This window comes from Mesoplodon mirus, assembly GCF_964341445.2.
Source record: "Mesoplodon mirus genome assembly, chromosome: 3".
In the NCBI taxonomy this organism is placed as follows: domain Eukaryota; kingdom Metazoa; phylum Chordata; class Mammalia; order Artiodactyla; family Ziphiidae; genus Mesoplodon; species Mesoplodon mirus.
In genome coordinates, this window is record NC_138978.1 from 175,185,856 (window position 1) to 175,212,378 (window position 26,523).

Here is a 26,523-nt window from a genome sequence, read left to right on the forward strand (position 1 = left end):
ACACATATATTTAGAGAAACTTATAAAACCAGAAAACTAATGGGTGCTTATTTATGTTACATAAAGATTTTTCTGTTCCAAAATGCTTCTCTGTGAGGCTCCTTTAAGGAGTAGCTGCCCCAATATATTTGTTGCTTTACATATCCTTAACTACTGCTGAAGTTCCAAGTGGATTTGAAAGAGTGTAGGTTTGGGGCTCAGGTAGGCCCAGGTTTAATTCTGGCCTGGCCACGTAGTGGCAAGTGAGAAGGTCTCTGAGATCCAGTGTGCTCCTCTGTAAAATGGACATTGTTGGGAGGATTGAACAAGTTCCTTATTACTTCATTCATCAAAAATGTAGATTAGAATAACATCTCTGAGAGCCTCTTTTACCGTACCACACAAAAAGAACTGCGCAGAGGTCACCAAATTTAAGAGACTCTATTTGGGGTGGTTGGACCTAAGATAAAAACTGTGCCATGTACACAAAATTCACTTTGTGGGGCTCACACCTAGGGCTCCCAAGGGTCAGGACTGGAGTTCTGGGTGGGCAAGGCTGGCTTGTAACTGAGGAGTATGGAATAAAGGAGAAGCCAAGTCTGCATCCTGGATGACAAGAACGGGCTAAGGAAGTTTGAAGTACGAAGACTGATGGGCAGAGATTAGGCAGAGAACCAGAAGTGAATCCAAGGCAAAAGGTCTGTGGAAGAGAAGAAACCGAGCAGGACTAACTGGGTGCAGGAGGGTGGTGGTGGGGGGCGGGAGTTGAGACCACTGATCACCTGGAGGGGTCCCTTTAAACAAGCCCCCAGAGTGGGTAGGGTCAGGAACACCAGGCAGGTTTGGAATTCAGGCTATGCAGAAGGCAGGCCAGCCCGGGACCCCCTTCTGGAGAGCAGGGCCTGGGTCCCACCATCCAAAAGACAGTTTCCCATGGCTTTTTATCTCCCCCATCAGTGCTCGCATCCTTTGGCACAGATGATTAACATTGATGGTAGTTCATTAGCTAATTGTTTCTTTTTTTTTTTTTTTTTTTTGCGGTACGCGGGCCTCTCACTGTTGTGGCCTCTCCCGTTGCGGAGCACAGGCTCCGGACGCGCAGGCTCAGCGGCCATGGCTCACGGGCCCAGCCGCTCCGCGGCACGTGGGATCCCCCCGGACCGGGGCACGAACCCACGTCCCCTGCATCGGCAGGCAGACTCTCAACCACTGTGCCACCAGGGGAGCCCAGCTAACTGTTTCTTGTTCATGTTTAAGAAGTGTATTATAGACAGTTTGGACAGATCTTCTTCCTGAGAGTCAAGTTCTGGAAAATTCTTCAGAAAAATGGGCTCTTCATACCTAAACCTCCCACCCGTTCTGTATTTCAGAGAAATGATAGCTCAACGGTGTCAACCACTGAGTTTCCAGGTTCTCAGGCCAGCCTGCTTCAGGGACGGCAGTGGGGCATGTGGTAGGAAACATACAGAATGTGGATAGAGGCTCAAGACCTGTCTCCATCGCTTACTAGCTGCTGGACCTTGAGAAAAATCAGTTAGCCTTTCTGAGCTTTGGTTTCCTTGTCTATAAAATGGAGAACATACTGTCTGTTTCATAGGATTAGCATGAAGATTAAACGAGATTATGTATAAGAGGAGTATGTTGTGAAAAGCAGAGGATGAAGCCAGTGTTTGGCTGTGGTTGTTTTCCCATTCATTGTTACCGAACAGTGTGGAGCCTCTCCGTAGCAGCAGGAGGTGGCAGGACCCACAAGGAATCACTCTGGAGACCCTACCTCCTCGCACCAACCTGACCAGGCAGCCCCGGGGCAGGTGTCAAGGCCGCCACCTCCCCTTCAGCCTCGTCCTCCTCGCTCTTAGCCCAACGTTACGTTCAGGTGATTCAGACATGACTTCTACCCCGTCTGCCCACACCGCTCGTTAAGGCCTTTGCGCATGCTGCTTCCTCTTCCGCTATTCATTCTTTATCCAGATTCTGCTCAGGAGCCAGCTGGCCTGCATTCAAATCCTGCATTACCCTAGGCTAGTTTCTTTACCTCCCCAAACCTCAGTTCCTCCCCTGTAAAATGGGGACAAGGCTAGTTCCAGCCTCACCAAGTGGCTGTGAGGGTCAATCAGCTAATGCGTGTGAAGGGCCGTGAACGATGCCCGCACAGAGCAGGCAACTCCATCAGTGCTGTCAGTCGTTATTACCACCACCATCCTCTCCCAGCAGAAGCACTGCTGCCCTCATGATGACATATCTCTGTCCCCAAATATCCCACATTGTACTGAAGTAATCTGCCTCTAAGTCCTCCCCAAATAATGTCAACACTCCCTGAGAGCAGGGACCCTGTTTTAGTCCTCTCACTGTTGTGGCCTCTCCCGTTGCAGAGCACAGGCTCCGGACGCACAGGGTCAGCGGCCATGGCTCATGGGCCCAGCCACTCTGCGGCATGTGGGATCTTCCTGGACCGGGGCATGAACCCGTGTCCCCTGCAGCGGCAGGCGGACTCCCAACCACTGCGCCACCAGGGAAGCCCGGGACCCTGTTTTATGAGTCTTGATGTCCTCTGCACCCAGGACAGAGCCAGGCACATGGTAAGGGTTCAAGAAATCAGGGAACTGATTTAAAATGAGCCATATCTCTGGGGTGGTTTTTCTTTTTTTTTCTTTTTTTTAAATACCATTTTCTATTACATAAGTAATTCATACATAAGAGTATACGGCAGAAAATAAAATCACCCACAATGCCACTCTCAGAGATAACATCATATTTCAGTATACACTTTAGATGATTTCTGTCCTGTCTAATGGCATTTGAGCTAGACCTGGGGTCTGGAATACAGACACTGTAGTTGGGTGAGACTTCAATGTAACTTCTTCCCACAATTTATCTGATTATGGTTGAGAGCAGGATGCTGCTAAGGGGAACTTGGCACACTTCCTTGCCTCCATATCCATTTCATCATGATTGTTTTGCTTTGTTTTGTTTTGTTTTTTGCGGTGCGCGGGCTTCTCACTGTTGTGGCCTCTCCCGTTGTGGAGCACAGGCTCCGGATGCTCAGGCTCAGCAGCCATGGCTCACGGGCCCAGCCGCTCCGCGGCATGTGGGATCTTCCTGGACCAGGGCACGAACCCGTGTCCCCTGCATCGGCAGGCGGACTCTCAACCACTGTGCCACCAGGGAAGCCCATCATGATTGTTTTTTAATCGAAGTATAATTGACCTACAACACTATGTTAGTTCCAGGTGTATAACATAGTGATTCAATATTTCTATGCATTACAAAATGACCACCATGATAAGTCTAGTTACCATCTGTCACCATGGGGTGGTTTTTCTTTATTATCGATTTTGATTGGGACAACATTCCCTTCGGTGGGTCTAGTCTTAGCCATAGAAGGGTGAACTTAACCTATGATCTTGGATGGCTTGTACCCTGTTGTTGTCATCCAAGTGGCCTCCTCCTTCAGCTCATGGCACCTACTTCTCCTGATGACTTTTGCTTTTCCAGCCCAGTCTTCCTGTTGCACAAGGGTCAGTTTCAGTGGCTGGGGCATTGGTCTGCCCGTCCGTCCAGGGGCTGGACTGGTGAATGAGCAGGTGGTATCATGGTCCTGGCTTGGACAACAAAGAGTTATCCCCATGGCTGTGTGCTCAAGAGCCCCGAAAAGTGACACATACGATACAGGGCTTCCTGTTTCCCAGTTTTCATGTTGACATCTTTCAACCCACATGAGAGCAAAGGGTCAGGAAGTGAACACTGGGAAGAAGAATTGTAGGCCTGGGCGGGACAGGAGGAGTATTGTGTATCTGACCTTGATATGAACCTTTCTATTATAAAAGAGCTACATCTGCAAGAGGCTATTACCAGCTTCCTGTTTAGCTTTCCATCCCTGCCTGTGCTGTTCAGCTTTTTCATTGCTTCCAGAGGACTAAGAGCCCCAGTGTGGCCCAGGGAAGGTGTAAGCTGAGTCTCACAGAGCCCATGCAGCGTTTTTGGCCACAGGGCTCGAGACCACGAGGGAAAGCTGCTATTTAATCCCCACTGCAGTTATGTTCACAGAGCCCCTGCCTCCCAAAGACAGTTCCCTCCTGCTGAGTCCAAGGGATACACGTGAAGTCCCAACTCCCTCAGACACCTGCAGGGCAGGGCTTCCCCTTACCGCAGGGTCACGGCAACATGGGCCCGTCCATGGAGCCCTCTCCTACTTCCGGGTCCATTTCCCAGCTCCTGGGGCCCTCTGGATGCCCCGACTGCACAAAACCCCATCAGGAGGCAGCATGTACCCTTTCTGGGAGCCTCAAAACAGACCATCCTTCAAGGCTGCTCCTGTGAAATCTTAAATTCAAACAGTCACCCTCAGGCCTTCCACTGGACTCATCTTCCGTCTCACAGACCCCTCTGCCTTCTTCCTGCCTCCTTACCTCTCAGGCACGTCATCACCATCACTCTTTTTCCAACACCCTCCATCCTCTTGCCTCTTCTGCAGACATTCACCCTTCCACACATTCATGAAATACCACTGTGTGGCAGACTGTGGCAGGTGCCGGATCTATAACAGTGATCAGAGTTGAGCTGTCCCAGTCTGCATGAAGAGACAGGTGTTAAACCATAAACACACTCATATATGTAACTGCAAACAGTGATATGTTCTATGAATCAGCAAAAGGACAGGGCTCAATAAGAGAGACCTAGTTTAGTTCAGCATTGGGGGAGGGTGTGTGCAGACTAGAGAAGGTCCCAGAGGAAGTAATACTCGCACTGAGAGCTAAGGATTATTCAGAGTTACCCATGCAAACAGTGGGAAAAGTGCTTTCCCAACAGCATGTGCCAAGTCCCTGAGGCAGGGAAGAGCGGGCATGTTTCAGGACTATAAGGGAAGCTGGTGGGGATAGAGCCCTGAGAGCACAGGGAGTGGAGTGTGAGATGAAGCTGGAGAAAGATTCAGAGGCCAGATTAAGCAGGGCCGTGTGGAGCAAGTTAGGGCTCCAGGTTTTAGTCTACCTGTGATAGGAAGCCTTTGAAGAGTCGTAGAGTGGAGAGGCCACCAACCCAGCAAAACCCAAACCCCAGATTAATCCAGCATCTGCTTCCTCTGCCCCTACTCCTGGGAAGAAGTTACACAGCCCTCCGAAAGTCAGGTGGGCTAGACTGATCAAGAAGCCCTTCACATAGGATCACAGGGTAGAAATGGCTTGGCCGTAGCTGGAAGTTACTCAATGAAGCCTGAAAGTTGTAATGGGCATAAAACCTAACATTGCACTTACTTCTCATGTAACCCACATGGTGAATCCGTAAGGGGGCATTATGATCTCCATTTTACAGCTCAGACAACTGAGGCCTAAGAGAGTCATAATGTAACTCATGCGAGTCATGTGGCTGAGTGACAGTCAGGAAAGTGGTCCTGGATCTTCTGCCTCCCAGTGCTTTTTCTGCCCCACCCAGGCAGGGTCTGCAGAAGAAAAAATATTCCCTTGGAAAGAGAGTGAGGTCAGAGTGGACCATGGTGTGGCTGAAGGGCCATGCAGGTGTGATGCTGGTGTTCCTTCTGAATCCACGGCAGCTCCCACATTGGCTTTGATGGGCTTCTGAATAAAGGAAGAGTCATAAAGCTCCTGATTTCAACTGAACATCTGAAAAGCATGAGGTTCCAGAGGCCTCTGTTGAAAGCCAGCTCTCCTGCTGGCTCTCAGGCTGAAGCCAGAATCATCAGAGCAGAGATGATCCATCCAGGGGCAAAAGGCAGTCCCCTGAGTGTCTGATAGAGGTGACCAACAGCTTGAGCAGAATTGGCTCAAAGCATCCAAGCCTGGACTTCATGTTGGGGAAGGCTGACTCCTGAGCCACCGCCCCTGGGGTGCGGAAGGAAACAGCAGCAGACACAGCGCTTCCTGAAATCAGTTGCATTTCAGTACACTGATAATGACTATCTGAAAAGGAAATCAGTAAAACAATCCCATTCAAGATACTAAGAACAAGTGCCCTCTGCCATCCCAGCACCCCCAGAATATTCTCTGGTTGAGCGGCACTCCTCACCTTCCTCTTTGCATCAAGGTCATCAAACCCACCAGGAGCCAGGTCACAGCCAGCTTTGTGTGCCCTCCCTCATATTGCCTTGGACACAAAAGGACTTCAAGAATTACGTGCTAAAGGAATTAATTAAACAACCAACAAACAAAACAGATTGGGGCAGGTGGTGTCAAAAATACAGTTGTCCCGGGCTTCCCTGGTGGTGCAGTGGTTGAGAGTCTGCCTGCCGATGCAGGGGACACGGGTTCATGCCCCGGTCCGGGAAGATCCCACATGCCGTGGAGCGGCTGGGCACGTGAGCCATGGCCACTGAGCCTGCGCGTCCGGAGCCTGTGCTCCGCAACGGGGAGAGGCCACAACAGTGAGAGGCCCACGTACCGCAAAAAAAAAAAAAAAAAAAAGCTTCTTGGGGCTTCCCTGGTGGCGCAGTGGTTGAGAGTCCGCCTGCCGATGCAGGGGACACGGGTTCGTGCCCCGGTCCGGGAAGATCCCACGTACCATGGAGCGGCTGGGCCCGTGAGCCATGGCCGATGAGCCTGCGCGTCCGGAGCCTGTGCTCCGCAACGGGAGAGGCCACAACAGTGAGAGGCTCGCGTACCACACACACACACACAAAAATACAGTTGTCCCTCAGTATTCATGGGGACTTGGTTCCAGGACCCCCAGAGTATACCAAAATCCGGGAATGCCCAAGTCCATTATATAAAATGGCATAGTATTTGCATATAACCTACACACATCCTCCCATATACTTTATTTTTTATTTTTTTATTTTTTCTTTGCCGTACGCGGGCCTCCCACTGTTGTGGCCTCTCCCGTTGCGGAGCACAGGCTCCGGATGCACAGGCTCAGCAGCCATGGCTCATGGGCCTAGCCACTCCACGGCATGTGGGATCTTCCCAGACCAGGGCACGAACCCGCGTCCCCTGCATCGGCAGGCGGACTCTCAACCACTGCGCCACCAGGGAAGCCCCTCCCATATACTTTAAATCATCCCCAGGTTACTTATAATACCTAAGACAATATAAATGCTGTGTAAATGGTTGTAAATACAATGTAAATGCTATGTAAATAGTTACCAGGACACATGGCAAATTCAAGTTTTGCTTTTTGGAACTTTCTGGAATTCTTTTTCCCAATACTTTCAATCCACCATTGGTTGAACCTGCGGATGCAGAACCCTTGGATACCGAGGGTCAGCTGTAGTGTAACTTTTTAAAATTGAAAACACAACACTGTCATGTAGGAGGCACCCAGTTTAGGAGAAAGGGTGCAGCGTCTCTCTTGGGCTAAACCTCAGCTCTGCGCTTACTAGCTGGGAGAATGTACACAGGTTACCTAACTTCTCTCAATCTAAGTTGCTGCATTTCTAAGTCAGGGTTTTGCCTCCTTCACAAAGACAGTTACGAAGACCAAATGAGTTGACAAAGGACCTAGCATGGTGCCTGAAGCATAGCAGGAGCTCAAGAAAAGGTACTTTCCTTCTGTCTCTGGAGAGCCGAGTGCTTAAATATGGGCCATGGAGGCAACTGCTTGGGTGTGAATCCTGGCTCCACGGCTTACCAGCCACGTGATCCCAGGTGCCTCTTAATCTTTCTGAGTCTCAGTTTCCTCCTTTGCAAAATGGGATGGTGGTAAAAGAAGCCACCTGGTAGTGTTGGCACAGATTCAAGAGAGCAAGTGTGTGAAGCATTTACCTCGACCGTCACCCAGAGGGGCATCCCGCCTGGACATGCTGTACTGGGGGAAAACTTAGAAGCCCCTGCGTGCTTTGGAATCTCTCTGCCCTCTAGTGTAATAAGACCCCCGTGAACTCCTCTGTGCTCACATATGTGCGCAACTACCTGCACCCAGGCGCCCCTTCTGTGTGCTAAACAGGGACCTGTCTAATAAATCATTTTCACAGCCCTGTCGCCAGGACACACACGGAGCCGCCGGCATCCTCACATTGTCTGCTCCCAGCTTCGCTGCTGCCGGTAACTCCCCACATCTGCTGCCCCGCTCAGCGGGCAGTGAAACATGGCCTGTGATGAACACGCAGTGGAAAGTTAATGAAAACAGTAAACTCTGATTTTAAAAGTCTGTGCCGCTGCATAACTCCACCTCCATCCTCAGCCTGGTCCCTGCTGTGAGCCTGTGTCTGCCTCCCTCCTCGGCTTAGACTAATGAACCTGACCCTTCCCCACCCTTCCCCTTCTCTCCTTGGCCATTATTTAGTGAGAGATGGGAGCTCCCTAAAGAAGCAGTAGAAGGACTTGGCAGCTGGGAGAAGGGGAACTGGCGTATCCACAGTTTGCGAGTGCAGCTCCCATCTTCCCGGCCACACCTGGCCCAGTGCTGGTGAGAGAGGACTGGTCCCAGCAGCACCTGGCAGTCTTGTCTCTCTGCCACCATGCTTCCCCTGGGGACTCAGCTGTAGTTTCACCTGTACAGAGAACCAGTGTTTGGGGAATCAAGTTAGGGGACACAGAGAACCAGTACCTTTGGTTCCGGGCAGCAGGTGGGCACAGGTGCTAGAGAGTTAGGTTCATACCAGCTCAGCCACCTACGTGCTTTGTGACTTTGCCAGGTGACTTAACCTGAGCCTCAGGTCCCTTATTTGGGGGAAGAAAATAGTCGAGGGAGTAACAGTGCCTCCTTTGAGGTTGATGTCTCAAGCATTTAGTCGAATGCTTGGCACATGGCAAGCCCCCAGTATATATTAGCAGTTCTTATGAGTAGTAGCAGTATTAATAATACCTGACTTCTGAGAGTCTCCCCTCTGTCTGCCTTAATCTTCTCAACCCTGTCACCATGGCTGTTTTGCTCAATCTGATTCCTCTGGTCTTCTTCTTGCTCCAATGAACAGATCTCTGGCTTTATTTCCCAGTTTCCAGACTTTAGGCTCCTCTAGACGCTGAGGCCAAGGACCCCCCTCCCCAGACCTTGCATTGACCTTCCCCCCTCCCCTGCAGTACCCAGATCCTTGAGTCGCAGCCCTGTGGGACGTTCCTCACAGCCAGCCGATGGGGTGGGCAGGAGTGGAAGGAGGCAACCTTCTCTCTTCCCCAGGCTGGGATCAGTGAGCCTCGGGCAGCTCTGGTCAGAGGAGCTAGGTTTAAACAAGATGACAGCAGACATGTCCAAATCCTGGTCACTTCTCCCTGGGTCCCTGAGACCTCTGTAACCAGAGGCAGGGGAAGGGTAAGGATGCTCTCTGATACCAGAGGGTGGGCGGTGCCCCTTCACTCCTGCTCAGACACTGTGCCCAGGAGTCCTGCTGTGGTTCATTCATTCATTCATTCATTCAGATGGTATATATCTAGTGACTTCCTGTTCATCTTGGGGAAGATTTGGCAATCGTGTCATTACCAATATCCCCTTGCCCTTGAGGAATCTTTGTCCTTAATCATTTCCAAATTGGATGGGAAGAAATCACAACTGCTGTCCAGGCCAACAAATAGGAAGACTTCTGAGTTCCGGCCCCAGCCCCCATCCATGTTAGGTCCAGATGGCAGAGTGGGGTTGGCAGAGTGGCTCTCTCCTCCTCAGCGGGGCCCCCAGCCAACCTTCCTCACATCGTCTTCATCAGATACATGTGCCACCATTGGATTCAGCCCACAGAAAACTAGCTGTATCTTTGTTAATAACAGTTAAAGCTGCAGATGTTCTGGGCTAAAAGAGTCAATGAGACTACAGGGCGTGCAGTGCCAGACTGTGTCAGCTCACCAAGACGGGGTAAATGGGAGGACCCCAACACGTCCTCCTCCAGGGATCAGCAGAAGATTCCTACTAGGAATCCCACTTGAATAACAAAAAAAGAAATAAGCAAACCACACCTCCTCCCAGTCAGGGACAAGGAACAAGAGGAAAAATGCAAAGAAAGAAAGAGGTTGGGTGTTGACAGTGTCAAAGGTCTTTCATCATCACAGGAGCTCCTAGATTCTAGGCCCCAGTGGAAACTGTAGGACAGGGCTGGCTTGGGGCTGGGATCCAGGTGGTGTGAAGGCAGGAGCGGTGTCTCCTCCCACCACCCAAGGCACAGACTGAAAGCCTGACAACTGGCAAGTCAGAGACACCCATCAGGGCTCAAGAGTTGTAGTGACTTCCCAGCTGAAGGTAGTGCAGGAGACTCAATCAGGACGGTGCCAGACCCTGGAGTGGAATGTGAATGGGGACCCTGGCCCAGTGTAGACCCAGGGAAGCTACCCTGAGTCCCCAGTGGCCTCGGATCTCAAGGAGAACCAGTTGTGTGGGATCCTGTGTTCTGGGGAGAGCAGCCCATCCCTGGGGAGTACCCACTACTGTTCTCTTCTGAAAGCAGAACTTCTTCCTCTATGGCCCTGAAAATCCCACTGGCCATCAGTACAAGGACTGAGGCCTTTGGTCAAAGAACATAGGACTAGACATGGCCTTATTCATGAGATTATTGTGTATTCCACCCTCTCAGTTTTATAGATGAAAAAAATTGAAGGTGAAAGGGCTCGCGTTGGAGAAGGTAGCCCAAAAGTCATCCCAGAAGAGCATGGGAGAGTGGTCTCTGGCCAAGCTAGCAGCTTCCAAAGCAGGACCCTTCTCCCATGAAATCGCATGCAAAATTTGAGAGGGTTGGTGTCCTAGGTCCTCTCTGTTAACTACAAAGTCTGACTCAATGTTGAGAAGAAAACCTCAAAAACCTTTGTGAAATGAACATGTGGATGTGTGTCTTTCTTGGTGAGTGTCATGAATGGATCATCTCTCTCTCTCTCCTTCAGTGTCCCCATCATGTAAATGAAGGGTGGCCATCTACCCTCCTGTAACCTTGTCAGTATGGAAGGGAAATACTCAGGTGCCCACATCACCTGCATTAAAGGAGGAAATACCTCTTACCCTTTGAGGATGCTTGGGTCCCAACCAGTCAACATTCTCCTTAAATGAGCAGTATCTGTAATAACAGTTCCCATTTGTGAAGCACCTACTCTGTGCCAGGCACTGCAGAGATTGCTTTGCATAGGTTTCTCATTTATTTCTAAAAGCAACCTATAAGGTGGGTTTTATTATTATTCCCATAATACTTGGCAACTGAAGACCCAAGAGGCCTAGCTGTTTGCCCAAGTCCGCATGGCCCTGCAGGCGGTGCTGTCCAGAGCTGCACACAGGTCTGTGTGAGTCCTCCTCGCTGCTCCTCCGTGTCACCTCTAGCTGCCCCTCGGCCTGCCCAGCTCAATTCAACCTACATTATGTTGCCACTCCTCTTCCTCTTTTTTCCCCCAAAATGCTTCACCCTCATGATACACAATTCTGTGAAGCAATTCATCTCTTTTGATTACAGAATAAATACAAATTAATTCTTTTTATATGAGAATATATACAAAATAAAAATAAAAGGAAAATATCCATAATCTTATCATCATACTTTTAACATTTTGATGTCTCCATCCAATAATGTCTTCTTTAAATTTTAACTGAGGTTCTACCTGTAGTAGCAGAATTCCAAAATAAGAAGAAAAAAAACACATGTCCACTTTCCCTCTTCTCTTGTCCACTCTTTGTCTGCTTTGAGGGGTGGAAGTAGAGGATACAGCTGACTGCCATGGCCAGCTCATGAGCCCCACCACCTGGTGCCTCCGGCCTCTCCCAGCACCTGGGTGGGGTGGGGGGCGGGCTCCTGGGCAATGCTGAATGTCAGAAGGACGTTCAACTCAAGCTCCAAGCTGGGAACCTCAAGACGCTCCTCCCAATGTGTCTTCAGACAATCCCTTTGCATTCCTCTGGTCGTCACATCAGGCCTGTTCCCCTGGTCTCTTGAAGACCCTTCCCCATAGCATCCCCTCTGCCGCCCTCTGGAACTAACCTCAATAGCCGGCCCTGCCTGCTCTGCTGGAAACACTCCGCCCACTCATTGCAGAAGCTTGAAGGAAGCTCCTGCTCTGGGCTCTCTGGAGGCGCAGTGAGGCCTGTCCTCGAGATGCCTGCAGTCTGGTGGGGAGACTGGCACTGTTGGGCAGCCCCTCTCAGGAGGCGACTTAGAGCTGCTAATTGAGGGTGAAAAGGAACCAAGCATTGAGAGAGCTGGGGGAAGAGGGTTCTGGGCAAAGGGAACAACAAGTCCAAAGGCTCAGAGGTGGGAAGGAGTTTGTCTTGTCCCAGGATGAAAAAGGTCAGTGTTGGGGCTGTATAAGGAGCTAGGGGGAGGTGGTGGAGATGAGACTGGAGAACTGGCAGGGGCCAAATAATGCAGCGTGGATGTTCAGTGCAAGAGAAGCCGTCATCGAGGTTTTCAGAGAGGTGAGGCAGGATCTGACGTACATTTCTTAAAAACCACATTCGTGGCTTGTGGGGGCAGGGCAAGCTTAGACATGGGGGTCTAGCAAGGAGGTCATTGCAGTGGCCTGGAGAAAGGAAAACTGATGAGGAGCAGTGTGGTGGCCATGCACATAGAGCGAAAAGACAAATTCTGGCGTCTGACCCACCAGGATTTCTGGCCGGTCACCTCAGGCTGGCTGTGAGCTCCTTGAGGCCAAGCACAGACCCTCACATGCCCAGCAGAGTGCCCACGCCTGGCCAGCTCTGTAAGGGACACAGCCCGGGTCCTCATTCCCGCCCTGCAGGCACGCATGAGGATGCTCCGTGGATAAGGCTACCGAGGCCCACAGCTCTCTCTGTGGGGAAAGGCGCTTTGCTCCAAGAAGCTCAGAATTGGAGTCAGAGGCAAACCTTACTCAGACATGACCCAGAAAACTGGCCGCTGATCCAAGACCTCAGGGCTGTCAACTAGGACGAAGCAGCAGAGGTCTCTGAGAACCCAGCCAGGACAGGGCTTCGAGACAGTAACTGACCTCTAACTGGTGAAGAGTATATACATATATTTTTTAAATTTATTTATTTTTTTATTTTTGGCTGCATTGGGTCTTTGTTGCTGCGCGAGGGCTTTCTCTAGTTGCGGCCAGCGGGGGCTACTCTTCATTGCGGTGCGTGGGCTTCTCATTGCGGTGGCTTCTCTTGTTGTGGAGCCCGGGCTCTAGGCATGCGGGGTTCAGTAGTTGTGGCTCACGGGCTCTAGAGCACAGGCTCAGTAGTTGTGGCACACGGGCTTAGTTGCTCTGCGGCATGTGGGATCTTCCCAGATCAGGGCTCGAACTCATATCCCCTGCACTGGCAGGCGGATTCTTAACCACTGCGCCACCAGGGAAGCCCAAGAGTAAATACATATTGAGAAGATGTCTCCAGTGGTAGAGAAACGCAGTCTAAACCGAACATGAGGGTGGCTGACAAAAGAAACCTTTCGGTTAAACATGGAGCCTCGCCCAACACTGATGACTCTTTAAAAACACTGGGAATTGTCTTTCCTGCTGTGGGGGAAAAAAAAATGCCTCCCTGTGTGCCAGAAAGAAAAGGATGTGGTCAGGAAGGAAGGGCGCGGAGGCAGAGGTGGGAGGGTGGTATTTACAGGCTTCTCGGAGTCTGACATAAACAGTGCAGAATGAGGGAGAGCCTAATTTTAAAACTTACTCTGTAATCATGGTGCAGACCATCTGAGAATCGGGATGTGTGCCAGTGCTGGGGCTGGGATTGGTGCCTGAGTGGGCTGGGAGGCTACCCAGGGGCCATGGGCTTCGTGACTCCCTGGGTGATACAGGGTATTGGCTTCCCGCCAGCCCCACCTCCGCCCGCTCCCAGCCCTGAGCTCTGCTGCTTCCAAAGGGTCTTCTCTGCACCCTCTCCCCCTCGACCTCCCTGCCCACCATGGACTGCTGTCTCCAGAGCCTCCTGTGCAGGGGTTTGAGGGGGAGGAAAGATGCTGGGCACTGCCTCTGCCAAGTCAGAAGTGTTGCTGAGCAGGAGGCTTCCCAGGACATAGGCACATGACTCTTCTCAGCACTGGATGGAGAGGAAAAGCTGAATTCTCAGAAAGCGTAGTGTTCTCTTTAACTAAACCTTCCACGTTCCTGACTGGTAACTCTATTGGTTTGAGCCATGACATAAAGAAACAAGGTAGGGGCCTCTTTTCCACCCTCTAAGTGCAGTAAAGTTTACACAGCGGTCAGTCTTCTTTAGGAGCAGACGCACTGAGGCGGTTAGACCACAGACTCTCAGAACAGCGCCTGGCATGTGACCAGGACTGATACCCAGCTACAGAACTGCCTCTGCTCTGCCTACACTAACCCTATAGTTGCTGGATTTGGGACAGGACGAGGGCCCAAGAAGGAACCTGGGTAGCCAGGGAGGACGCTCTTGGGGAGAGGGGAGTCTCTCTAGCCATCGTTCCAAAACTGTTTTAATATCTTAACAACAGATATGGTGAGAGCAGTGTGTGCCAGCTAATATCATCCATGACTGTTATAATTTTTCAGAGCCTTTGGAGCACTAATTTAGGACCAGGGAGTCCCTTTAGGGAACACGTGTGATTTAGAATAAGATCTTGTGTTCGCAACTCACTTCTGCCCAGCATTAGCTGTGTCACCTTGAGCAGGTTCCTTATTGTGTAATGGAACTGGAATGATGCCCATGTCATGCGGTCCATGTAAGAAGTAGGTGCAATGCTGTTTCCAAGAGTAAATGTTAATACTAAACAGATGTGAATAAAACTCGCATACCCAGCGAAAATTCAGGGTTGGAACTGTCCATGGTTCCAGAGCTGTAGATATAGATCTCTCACCTGTTACCCACCCCTAATATTTGTAGGGTCCAGGGGAAGAATGAAGGCCCACGTACCGTATTTAAAAATATTAGTATTAATTTTAAGCCGAACTAACAAAATGATAAATGTATAATTCAGACTAACAGAACACTACGTTCTATCCTCTGACCTTGACAGATGTGTCTTTATAACAACCTGAAAGCCAGGTTCAGGTTTAGCATTCTTGGATTCCAAAAGTTCTGTGCCAGATGCAGCAGCATAGGAATAGCCAACCTTCAGCCCCTGCTTCCATTTCTCTTCCTTCCCCTTGCTCTGTACCATATTGAGATATGGACCATCACACATATGCATGTGAACATTTAACACGTGTATGTCCAAACTCCATGCATACCCCCAACAAACAGCCTTGGGGCCAGGGGTGTACACACAGGTGGAGTGGTCCCCTTAGGAAAACAGACCGGGAAAACAAAAGCCTGTGTAGACCCTGAAAGCAAGTTTGGGGCCATCTGAGCTGGATCCCAGTTACCTGGAGGGTGGTCTAGAAGGAGGGGCACAGGTTCTAGGTGGGCATGCCCTCTTAGTCCCACAAACTCCTTGCCCAATGTGTGAGGGCATAGCCAGAAGATACTAGAGTGGGTACCTTTAAAGTGTTGGGCCAGGCAGGGACTTCCCTTACCTAGGCCTAGGGGCAGTACCATCCTGGATGGCCTCCCCTGGGAGCTCTACAGGCTTGAAACCATCAGTCCTCTCCATGTGTAGTTCCCCTGACTCCCATTCCAGTCTCCATCAGGAGACAGTAATCTCAGCAGTGTCCCTGAACACTGCCCACTCCCTGCCTTCAAGAATGCTGCTGCTGGCCCCCCATCCCCTTGATGACCACAGGGCTTTGGCAAGAGCCAAGCAAGGCTCCATCAGAGAGGTTACTCTGGCCCTCAAGGATACTGGGAGAACTGGCTAGGTCTGGGTGGAGACCCAGACCTCAACCCAGGGACCACTTATTTGAATGAAATGCTTCACATGCGCTTGTTTGATTGAGATTTGTCTCTTTCTTCTAAAAATGGAATGCAGAAAGCACGTAGGTTGCAATAATCGATGTTTTCATTATTAGCTCCATTGGCGAGTCCAGTAGCTGTGAGCTTTGGGTCAATGGCTGATTGTCTGAAAGGAAAACACTGTGTTTATCACAGTGAGGAGAAGGGTGGTTGGAGAAGGAGGGGAATGAGATGATAAGAACTAATATTGACCAGGTGTTTACAGTTTACAAAGCAGTTGCTCACAGATCATCACTTCATTTGATCCTGGTAATAGCCCTGAGATTAAGGAGGCGGGGTTATTTTTCTTCCCATTTCACACATGAGCAGCCTGAGGCTGATTTGCTGAAGTCAGCCAGCTGTCACCTTGGGACTGACATCCAAGACTCCTGAGGGCAGTCTTGGTTGCTTCCTCCATTCACCACATCAAAGACTTCAAGGAAAGAGAGATGAAATTTAGAACTCAAAGGAGCTCTTCCCACAGTGTGATGCAGTAGAAAAGGCAGAGTTTGGGGCCAGGGAGGCTTGCCTTTACACCCTGGCACCACCCCTTACCATCTATATGGCTTTGCCTAGTCCACTTTTCCTCATGGATGAACAGCATATCATAATCCCTACCTCATAGAGTTACTATTAAGTGCTTGCATGTGGAAGGGTTCAGTGGCTGTTCATTTCCTTTTTCTCTAACGCTGCCCCGTCTCTGTTCCTTACTGATACCTAACCTTCAGTGTAACGTACTTTGTGCCACACTGTGTTAAGTACTTCCCTTCATTATGTCATTTAATTCTCACACCAAGTACATCCAGTAAGTCCTGTTCTTATGTCTATTTGATAAATGGGGAAAACTGGTATAGAAATGGCAAGTAACTTGTCTGGTAAGTGGTAGCTACTAAGTGGTAGCACTAGGTTTACAAGCCTAGACAGTCTGGCTCCAGAAATCCTGCCTTCAACTTCTTTGCTTGATCAGCTCTCTACTTTATCTTTCTTGTCCCCTTCATTGCCCAACTTCTTGAAGGAACTCCCTGGACTCTCCATCTTTTCTTGTGTTTATTCATTCCCTCCATAACCCCTTACAGAATGGCCTCCACCAGCATATCTTTACTGCTGTCTTGATAGTAAATCTAATGGCTTTTTCTTAACCCCATTCTCTTCCATTTGTGTGGCTGTTGACAGTGATGACTCCCTGAAATTCTCTTGACTTTGGAAACAAGTTCTGCCCCCCCTTCGCTGGCTATTCTACTTTTCAGATTCCTCTTTGTCTTCTGGCCATCTAACAAGCCCCCTAAGATCTCTGTTTCGTCCCCAGAGATCTCACCCATCCCCATCACATCAACCAATTCTCCCCATGCAGATAGCTGCCAAATTTACATTTCTAGCCCTGATTTTCTCCTAAGCTCTAGACCCAACTTTGCAACTTCCTAAAAGCAGCAGCATCCCAACTGAAAATAGTCTCCTCCCATCTTTCACTTCAGATCAATTCAATGCTTATTTATTTAACAAATAATGTTGAACTCCTGTGTGTCAGGCACTGTTGTCGGTACTGTAGATATAGCGGTGAATAAATTGTCAGTACTGGAGATATGGCAGTGAATAAAACATAGGAAATCCCTGCCTTCTTTGGGGTTATATTTAGGGAGTGAGATGAGGAGAGATAGACCATGAGCTAAGTAAATTATGTAAATATTAGACAGCGCTATAAAGAAAAATGAATCAGGAATGGTGAGGGCTGGCGCAGGAAGTTGCCAGTTTGAATATGACTGTCAGGAAATATTGCACTGAGAACATGGTATTTGAGCCAGGAATGATGGAGGCAAGGGAGCAAGCCTTTCAGATAATTATAATATAATCTGGGACCTGTAAAGATCTGGATATATCCATGGGAGCACAGAAGAGAAGGCTTCCTGGAGGAGGTGATGCATGCAATGATTCTCAAATGTCAAGTAGTTAAACACAGTGAGACTTTAGGAGAGGAAAGAGCAGTGCAGGCAGATGGCACAGCGTGAGCAAAAGGGCAGAGGTGAGAAACAGCATGGTATGTGGAGACAGGGAGGCCAGACTGCAGAGGGCCCCATATGTCCTATTAAGGAACTTGAATTTTATCCTGTAGGTGATGCCAGTGATGTCCAGGTAAAGGAGACTTTGAAGGGTTTTAGGTAGAGAAAAGACATAATCAGATCTGCATATTTGTACATGAGTGCAGCCTAAAAGATGAATTGGAGGGGGATCAGGATTGGATGCAGAGAGACCAGTTATGGACCATTACAGCAGACCAGGTAAGAGATGCTGAAGACCTGGATTAAACAAGGGCAGTGAGAGTTGAATGGAGAAAGGGAGATAAATTCAAGCATCACTTATGGGGCAAATTCACAAGATGCAGTAACAACAGCTTTGGCAGTCTAGGAGAAGGCAGAGGAAAAGCCAAAGATGACCCTCACTTCTGTCCTGGAAGACAGGGTGAGCAGTGGGCCAATGCTTGCCGCAGAGACGGGGGAAAGGGCCAAGTTTACGGTGGATGTGGTGAGTCTGGTTTGGGCTATGTGGAATTTGAAGTGATTTTGGCATCCCATTCAAAGTAGTCCTAATGGTCATAGAGTGATTCCAATGGTGCTGTTATTCTTGGAACTTATCAGGAACTATTTGAAAGCTATTATGAAAGCCAATTTATCAGCTACATAAACCAGTCATGCATTTTACAGGCAAAACTCTTCTTGCAAAAATAAAAAATAAAAAAGCCACGACCTTGGAATGCACATTAATAGCTATTTTTCATAAAAGAAATAAAAATGATATGATACTTTTCAAAAAGAAATCTACTCCCTGTTCACTAGGCTTAAGTCCCTATTCACTCTGCTTAAGTCATAATGAATTTTGGCTGCTTCCAAAATCAAACCCTCCATTAATCATGTAGTCCTGGGGCCCCTGGGGCTATGGAAAAGAACATGCCTCAGACCTGAGGGATTTCCAATAGAGCAGTAGCCAAAGTCACAACAATGGATGGAACGAGTGTGTAGCCTCCCAAGGTCACCATGCCCATTAACTACACTCACCAAGTGCCTTTGTGTTTTTTTTGGTTTTGTTTTTGTTTTACATCTTTATTGGAGTGTGATTGCTTTACAATGTTGTGTTAGTTTCTGTTGTATAACAAAGTGAATCAGCTATATGTAGATTTTTAATCACAGTTTCAATTTCAGTGCTTGTGATTGGTCTGTTCATATTTTCTGTTCCTTCCTGGTTCAGTCTTGGAAGGTTGTACTTTTCTAAGAATTTCTCCATTTCTTCCAGGTTGTCCATTTTATTGACATGTAGTTGCTTGTAGTAGTCTCTCATTATCCTTTGTATTTCTGGTGCCTTTGTTTTGATGTGATGATTAAGAAGTCTATTTTATTTCTCTCTTCCAGAGAAGCCTCCAAGATAAGGGTAGCTTCCTTCTTTCTCTTTCAAGACAGGCACAAGAGTGCAACTTTATTGTATTATCTCTGTTTTCAGAAAATCTGGGACCAAACTAAGCTTTGTGATTTTCCCACAAAACTGACCTCTAGACCTGGGCCCGAGTCACTGCTCACATAGCTCTGGATAGGAAAATGGAGGAAAAACATGAATGTAAAGACTCTATAGACAAAGTAATTGAATAGAATGCCAAGCTAGCCAGTCCTGAAAAGGTCAGTGTTATAGCAAGCCAAACTCCCCAGGCAACATGCCACAGATGGCCCGGTGTTTAGGACAGGAGGGCAAGTACAATTTTACACTATTGGGAATATTTGTCCTCCAGTCCCACAGAGGAAACCAAAGGCCAGCAGAGCCTGATCACTGTAAGTCAAATGAAGAACAGGGTTGAAGCAACACAGAAAATGAATGCCTGGTGACTGAATAATTGTCACAACCCTTTGACTCGGGGCACAAAACTGCCTCCAGTGTGACCATTTCATCAACCCAGCAGACAGATTGGTTCTCACTTGACCTGACCGTGTATGATTATACCCCACTCAAACAACATTTATTTCCTTTTGTAGAGTAAGAAGTGGCTGCAGAATTATCTGGGAGCTACTCTTTGGCCCAGCTACAACTAACATGGGTAACAAAATGGTAACTGAAGTCTCCAACTTTATGCACCAAGTCAATTCCTCTTACTTAATTTCTGCCAAGCATTATACACTGCAGTTTTTCCCAGCGGTTATCAAGGGTATGGAGGCAAGAGAAAAGGTTCTTGCAGCTGTGGGCTCACCTCCTCTCCAGGCAATCCAGCCTGCCCTCCCTTCAGGCTGGGGCTGCCTAGCATCGGGAGTACTGTGGGGGCAGCAGGAGGCAGCAGTCAGTTTCTCCATGTCCCTGTGCGAAGGATTCTGAGACAGTTCAGTATTAACCTGGCAATACAAATCCCTTTTAGGGCATTGGTATAAAGTCCTGCAGGGAAAGTGGCACCCGCTGGCAGCAGCTTATGGCATTGGAACAAGCTTCTAAATATTGTGCCCCAGCATGAGCCGAAGCTGCCCTCTGCCTCTTTACGAGACTCTCCAAGACCAACACACACGGAAGCAAAACTGGTGAGGGGTTAAGTAACCTACCCAAGATCATACAACTGCAGTATGGCTGACAGGGTTTTGGTGCTCTGGCCGGGTGTCAGGCCTCTGAAGGAGGAGAGCTGATTCCAGACATTGGTCCAACAGATACCTCCCAGCTCCACATAATATCAAATGACAAAAGCTCTCCCAGAGATCTCATGCTCAATGCTAAGACTCAGCTCCACTTGACAACCAGCAAGCTACAGTGCTGGACACCTGGTGCCAAACAACTAGCAAGACAAGATCACAACCCCACCCATTAGCAGAGAGGCTGCCTGAAATAATAATAAGTCCACAGACACCCCAAAACACACCACCAGACGTGGACCTGTCCACCAGAAAGACAACATCCAGCCTCATCCACCAGAACACAGGCACCAGTCCCCTCCACCAGGAAGCCTACACAACCCACTGAACCAACCTTAGCCACTGGGAGCAGACACCAAAAACAATGGGAACTACAAACCTGCAGCCTGTGAAAAGGAGATCCCAAACACAGTGAGTTAATCACAATGGGAAAACAGAGAAATATGTACCAGATGAAGGAGCAAGGTAAAAACCCATCAGACCAAACAAATGAAGAGGAAATAGGCAGTCTACCTGAAAAAGAATTCAGAGTAATGATAGTAAAGATGGTCCAAAATCTTGAAAATAGAATGGAGAAAATACAAGAAACATTTAACAAGGACCTAGAAGAACTAAAGAGCAAACAAACAATGATGAACAACACAATAAATGAAATTACAAGTTCTCTAGAAGGAATCAATAGCAGAATAACTGAGGCAGAAGAACGGATAAGTGACCTGGAAGATAAAATAGTGGAAATAACTACCACAGAGCAGAATAGAGAAAAAAGAACAAAAAGAACTGAGGACAGTCTCAGACACCTCTGGGACAACATTAAACTCACCAACATTCGAATTATAGGAATTCCAGGAGAAGAAGAGAAAAAGAAAGGATCTGAGAAAATATTTGAAGAGATTATAGTTGCAAACTTCCCTAACATGGGAAAATAAATAGTCAATCAAGTCTATGAAAGAAATAATGAGATCACTGAAGAAATCAAAGAGGAAATCAAAAATTACCTAGAAACAAATGACAAAACATGACGACCCAAAACCTATGGGATGCAGCAAAAGCCGTTCTAAGAGGGAAGTTTATAGCAATACAATCCTACCTCAAGAAATAAGAAACATCTCAAATAAACAACCTAACCTCACACCTAAAGCAATTAGAGAAAGAAGAATAAAAGCACCCCAAAGTTAGCAGAAGGAAAGAAATCATAAAGCTCAGGTCAGAAATAAATGAAAAGGAAACAGTAGCAAAGATCAATAAAACTAAAAGCTGGTTCTTTGAGAAGATAAACAAAATTCATAAACCATTAGCCAGACTCATCAAGAAAAGAAGGGAGAAGACTCAAATCAATAGAATTAGAAATGAAAAAGAAGAAGAAACAACTGACACTGCAGAAGTACAAAGGATCGTGAGAGATTACTACAAACAACTATATGCCAATAAAATGGACAACCTGGAAGAAATGGACAAATTCTTAGAAAAGTACAACCTTCCAAGTCTGAACCAGGAAGAAACAGAAAATATGAACAGACCAATCACAAGCACTGAAATTGAAACTGTGATTAAAAATCTCCCAACAAAAGCCCAGGACCAGATGGCTTCACAGGTGAATTCTATCAGACATTTAGAGAACGGGCTTCCCTGGTGGCGCAGTGGTTGAGAGTCCACCTGCCGATGCAGGGGACACGGGTTCGTGCCCCGGTCTGGGAAGATTGCACGTGCCGCGGAGTGGCTGGGCCCGTGAGCCATGGCCGCTGAGCCTGCGCATCTGGAGCCTGTGCTCCGCAACAGGAGAGGCCACAACAGTGAGAAGCCCACATACCACCAAAAAAAAAATCATTTAGAGAAGAGCTAACACCCATCCTTCTCAAACTCTTCCAAAATATAGCAGAGAGAGGAACACTCCCAAACTCATTCTACAAGACCACCATCACCCTGATATCAAAACTAGACAAAGATGTCACAAAAAAAGAAAACTACAGGCCAATATCACTGAAGAACATAGATGCAAGACTCCTCAACAAAATCACAGCAAACAGAATCCAACAGCACATTAAAAGGATCATACACCATGATCAACTGGGGTATATCCCAGGAATGCAAGGATTCTTCAATATATGCAATCAATCAATGCAATACACCATATTAACAAATAGAAGCATAAAAACCATATGATAATCTCAACAGATGCAGAAAAAGCTTTCAACAAAATTCAACACCCATTTATGAGAAAAACTCTCCAGAATGTGGGCATAGAGGAAACCACCTCAACCTAATAAAGGCCATATATGACAAACCCACAGCCAACATCATTCTCAATGGTGAAAAACTGAAACCATTTCCTCTAAGATCAGGGAAAAGACAAGGGTGCCCACTCTCACCACTATTATTCAACAATGTTTTGGAAGTTTTAGCCACAGAAATCAGAGAAGAAAAAGAAATAAAAGGAATCCAAATCAGAAAAGAAGAAGTAAAGCTGTCACTGTTTGCAGATGACATGATACTATACATAGAGAATCCTAAAGATGCTACCAGAAAGCTACTAGAGCTAATCAATGAATTTGGTAGAGTAGCAGGATACAAAATTAATGCACAGAAATCCCTTGCATTCCTATACACTAGTGATGAAAAATCTGAAAGAAAAATTAAGAAAACACTCCCATTTACCATTGCAACAAAAAGAACAAAATACCTAGGAATAAACCTACCTAAGGAGACAAAAGACCTGTATGCAGAAAATTATAAGACACTGATGAGAGAAATTAAAGATGATACAAACAGATGGAGAGATATATTATGTTCCTGGACAGGAAGAATTAACATTGTGAAAATGACCCAAAGCAATCTACAGATTCAATGCAATCCCTATCAAATTACCAAGGGCATTTTTCACAGACCTAGAACAAAAAGTTTACAATTTGTATGGAAACAAAAAAGACCCCAAATAGCCAAAGCAATCTTGAGAAAGAAAAATGGAGCTGGAGGAATCAGGCTCCCTGACTTCAGACTACACTTCATAGCTACAGTAATCAAGACAGTATGGTACTGGCCCAGAAACAGAAATATAGATTAATTGAACAGGACAGGAATCCCAGAGACAAACCCATGCACGTATGGTCACGTTATTTTCATAATGGAGGCAAGAATATTCAATGGAGGAAAGACAGCCTCTTCAATAAGTTGTGCTGGGAAAACTGGACAGCTACATGTAAAAGAATTAAATTAGAACACTTCCTAACATCATACATAAAAATAAACTCAAAATGGATTAAAGATTTAAAGGTAAGGCCAGACATTATAAAACTCTTAGAGGAAAACATAGGCAGAACACTCTATGACATAAATCACAGCAAGATCCTTTTTGACCCACCTCCTAGAGGAATGGAAATAAAAACAAAATTAAACAAATGGGACCTAATGAAACTTAAAAGCTTTTGTATAGCAAAGGAAACCATAAACAAGATGAAAAGACAACCCTCAGAAAGAGAGAAAATATTTGCAAATGAAGCAACTGACAAGGGATTAATCTCCAAAATTTACAAGCAGCTCATGCAGCTCAATATCAAAAAAATAACTCAATCCAAAAATGAGCAGAAGACCTAAATAGACATTTCTCCAGAGAAGATATACAGATTACCAACAAACACATGAAAGGATGCTCAACATCACTAATCATTAGAGAAATGCAAATCAAAACTTCGAGGTATCACCTCACACCAGTCAGAACGGCCATTATCAAAAAATACACAGGGGGCTTCCCTGGTGGTGCAGTAGTTGGGAACCCACCTGCCAATGCAGGGGACACGGGTTTGAGCCCTGGGCTGGGAAGATCCCACATGCCGCAGAGCAACTAAGCCCATGTGCCACAACTACTGAGCCTGCGCTCTAGAGCCCATGAGTCACAGCTACTGAAGCCTGCGTGCCTAGAGCCCATGCTCCGCAACAAGAGAAGACACCGCAATTAGAAGCCCACGCAGCACAACAAAGAGTAGCCCCCGCTCACTGCAACTAGAGAAAGCCCGAGCACAGCAACAAAGACCCAGCACAGCCAAAAATAAATAAATAAATAAATAGATTTATTTTTTAAAAAATCTATAAACAGTAAGTGCTGGAGAGGGTGTGGAGAGTAGGGAACCCTCTTGCACTGTTGGTGGGAATGTAAATTGATACAGCCACTATGGAGAACTGTATAGAGGTTCCTTAAAAAACTAAAAATAGAACTACCGTATGACCTAGCAATCCCACTACTGGGCATATACCCTGAGAAAACCATAATTCAAAAAGAGTCATGTACCACAATCTTCATTGCAACTCTATTTACAGTAGCTAGGACATGGAAACAACCTAAATGTCCATCGACAGATGAATGGATAAAGAAGATGTGGCACATATACACAATGGAATATTACTGAGCCATAAAAAGAAATGAAATTTAGTTATTTGTAGTGAGGTGGATGGACCTAGAGTCTGACATACATAGTGAAGTAAGTCAGAAAGAGAAAAACAAATACCGTATGCTAACACATACATATGGAATCTAAAAAATACGATCCCGATGAACCTAGCGGCAGGACAGGAATAAAGACGCAGACGTAGAGAATGGACTTGAGGACATGGAGAGGGGGAAGGGTAAGCTGGGACGAAGTGAGAGAGTGGCATGGACATATATACACTACCAAATGTAAAATAAAAAGCTAGTGGGAAGCAACCGCATAGCAGAGGGAGGTCAGCTCAGTGCTTTGTGACCACCTAGAAGTATGGGATAAGGAGGGTGGGAGGGAGACGCAAGATGGAGGAGATATGGGGATATATGTATATGTATAGCTGATTCACTTTGTTATAAAGCAGAAGGTAACATGCCATTGTAAAGCAATTATACTCCAATAAAGATGTTAAAAAAATAAATAATGAAATAAGCTACAAGGATATATTGTACAACACAGGGAATATGGCTAATATTTTATAATAACTAAGTGGAGTATAAGCTTTAAAAATTGTGAATCATTATATTACACACATGTAACATATTTTGTTCAACTATATTTCAATAAAAATATTTAAAAAGAAAAAAAAAAATAAAGTTGTAGGATATTCTGTCACTTCCTAAGAGAAGAACTTCATTTCAAACAAGACTTCCACCTCTTAGCTGATGAGTGGAGCAGTCTCATTTCTTTCCTTAATTATTAAATTCTCATGCAACATTGCTGAGAGTCATTCTTGGTCCCAGGAAAGGATTTATGGAGGATGCATAGCCAGGTTCTGCTGACTAAACGTCTGCCCCTAGGAGGACCCAGTCCATCTTCCCATGGCAGCTCTGGGAGCTGCTAGCCCACTGGATAGCCTGAATGCCCTCCACTCTGGCTTCCTCCAGCATCATGTAAGGACACTTCAGAAGGCAGTGTAGCACAGTGGTCAAAAACATAGACTTTGGAGTCAGACAACTCCAAGCTCCACGTCTTACAATCTGTAGAACCCTTGGCATGTACCTTAACATCTTTAAGCCTCCACCCTCTCATGTGTAAATGGAAATAAAAATGTATTTATTTTGTGGGATATTTTGAGCATTAACTGAGATGACATAATTAAAGTACTCAGCATGGTGGTCAGAATAGTGCAAGCATTCAGTAAGTATCAGCTATGACGATGATGATGAGTAGTCCATAGCACTGGGGGAGAAACATGGGCTAAGAGTAGGGCACATATCCTCCTCCTTCCCTTTCTTCAAGGTTGGGAGCAGCCAGGAGTAACAAAGTACCCAGAATAGCAAGTTTGCTAAACTAAGCAATTAGACTTCCAGGCTGGACTTAAAGTTGATGGGAAAACAGCATAGTAGAGACTATGTATGCCAGCCTATGGCACAACTTGCACATTGAGGTGTTTTCCCAAAGGTGACCATTATCTCCTGTGTTATTAGTTTCTATGTCTGTTTTCTAAATGCTGGATTGGCCAATGACTAGAATTAAACAACTTTCTTTGTTAAGTAGAAATTCTACTACTTTGATTTCCTAGGAAATCAGTATAACCTTTAACCTTACCTCCCTTTGCCTTCCTTTCCACCTGATACTTCCTTCCAAGTATGTCAGATTTCAAGCACCACCTTTTCTTAACAAACCTTAGAGATGCGCATACTTCCTGAAAAAGTGGTTTTTGCAATTGAATGCCTCTAGGTAGTTCATTACAATTGCACCATTCCAGCTAATTGATGCCTCTTTGTGGGTCTCATAAATGCTTCTTTGAGCTTTTTGCTTCCAGTTGGACCAGCTAT

The 26,523-nt window shown here is 46.8% G+C and overlaps 1 protein-coding gene across 1 annotated transcript in view; it reads left to right on the forward strand.

The window, feature by feature from the left end:
• The window catches only part of FAM78B (family with sequence similarity 78 member B), a gene marked incomplete at its 5' end in the record, with an annotated part of 90,510 nt that overhangs the window by 63,184 nt on the left and 803 nt on the right, over positions 1–26,523 (forward strand). The window lies entirely within an intron of this gene.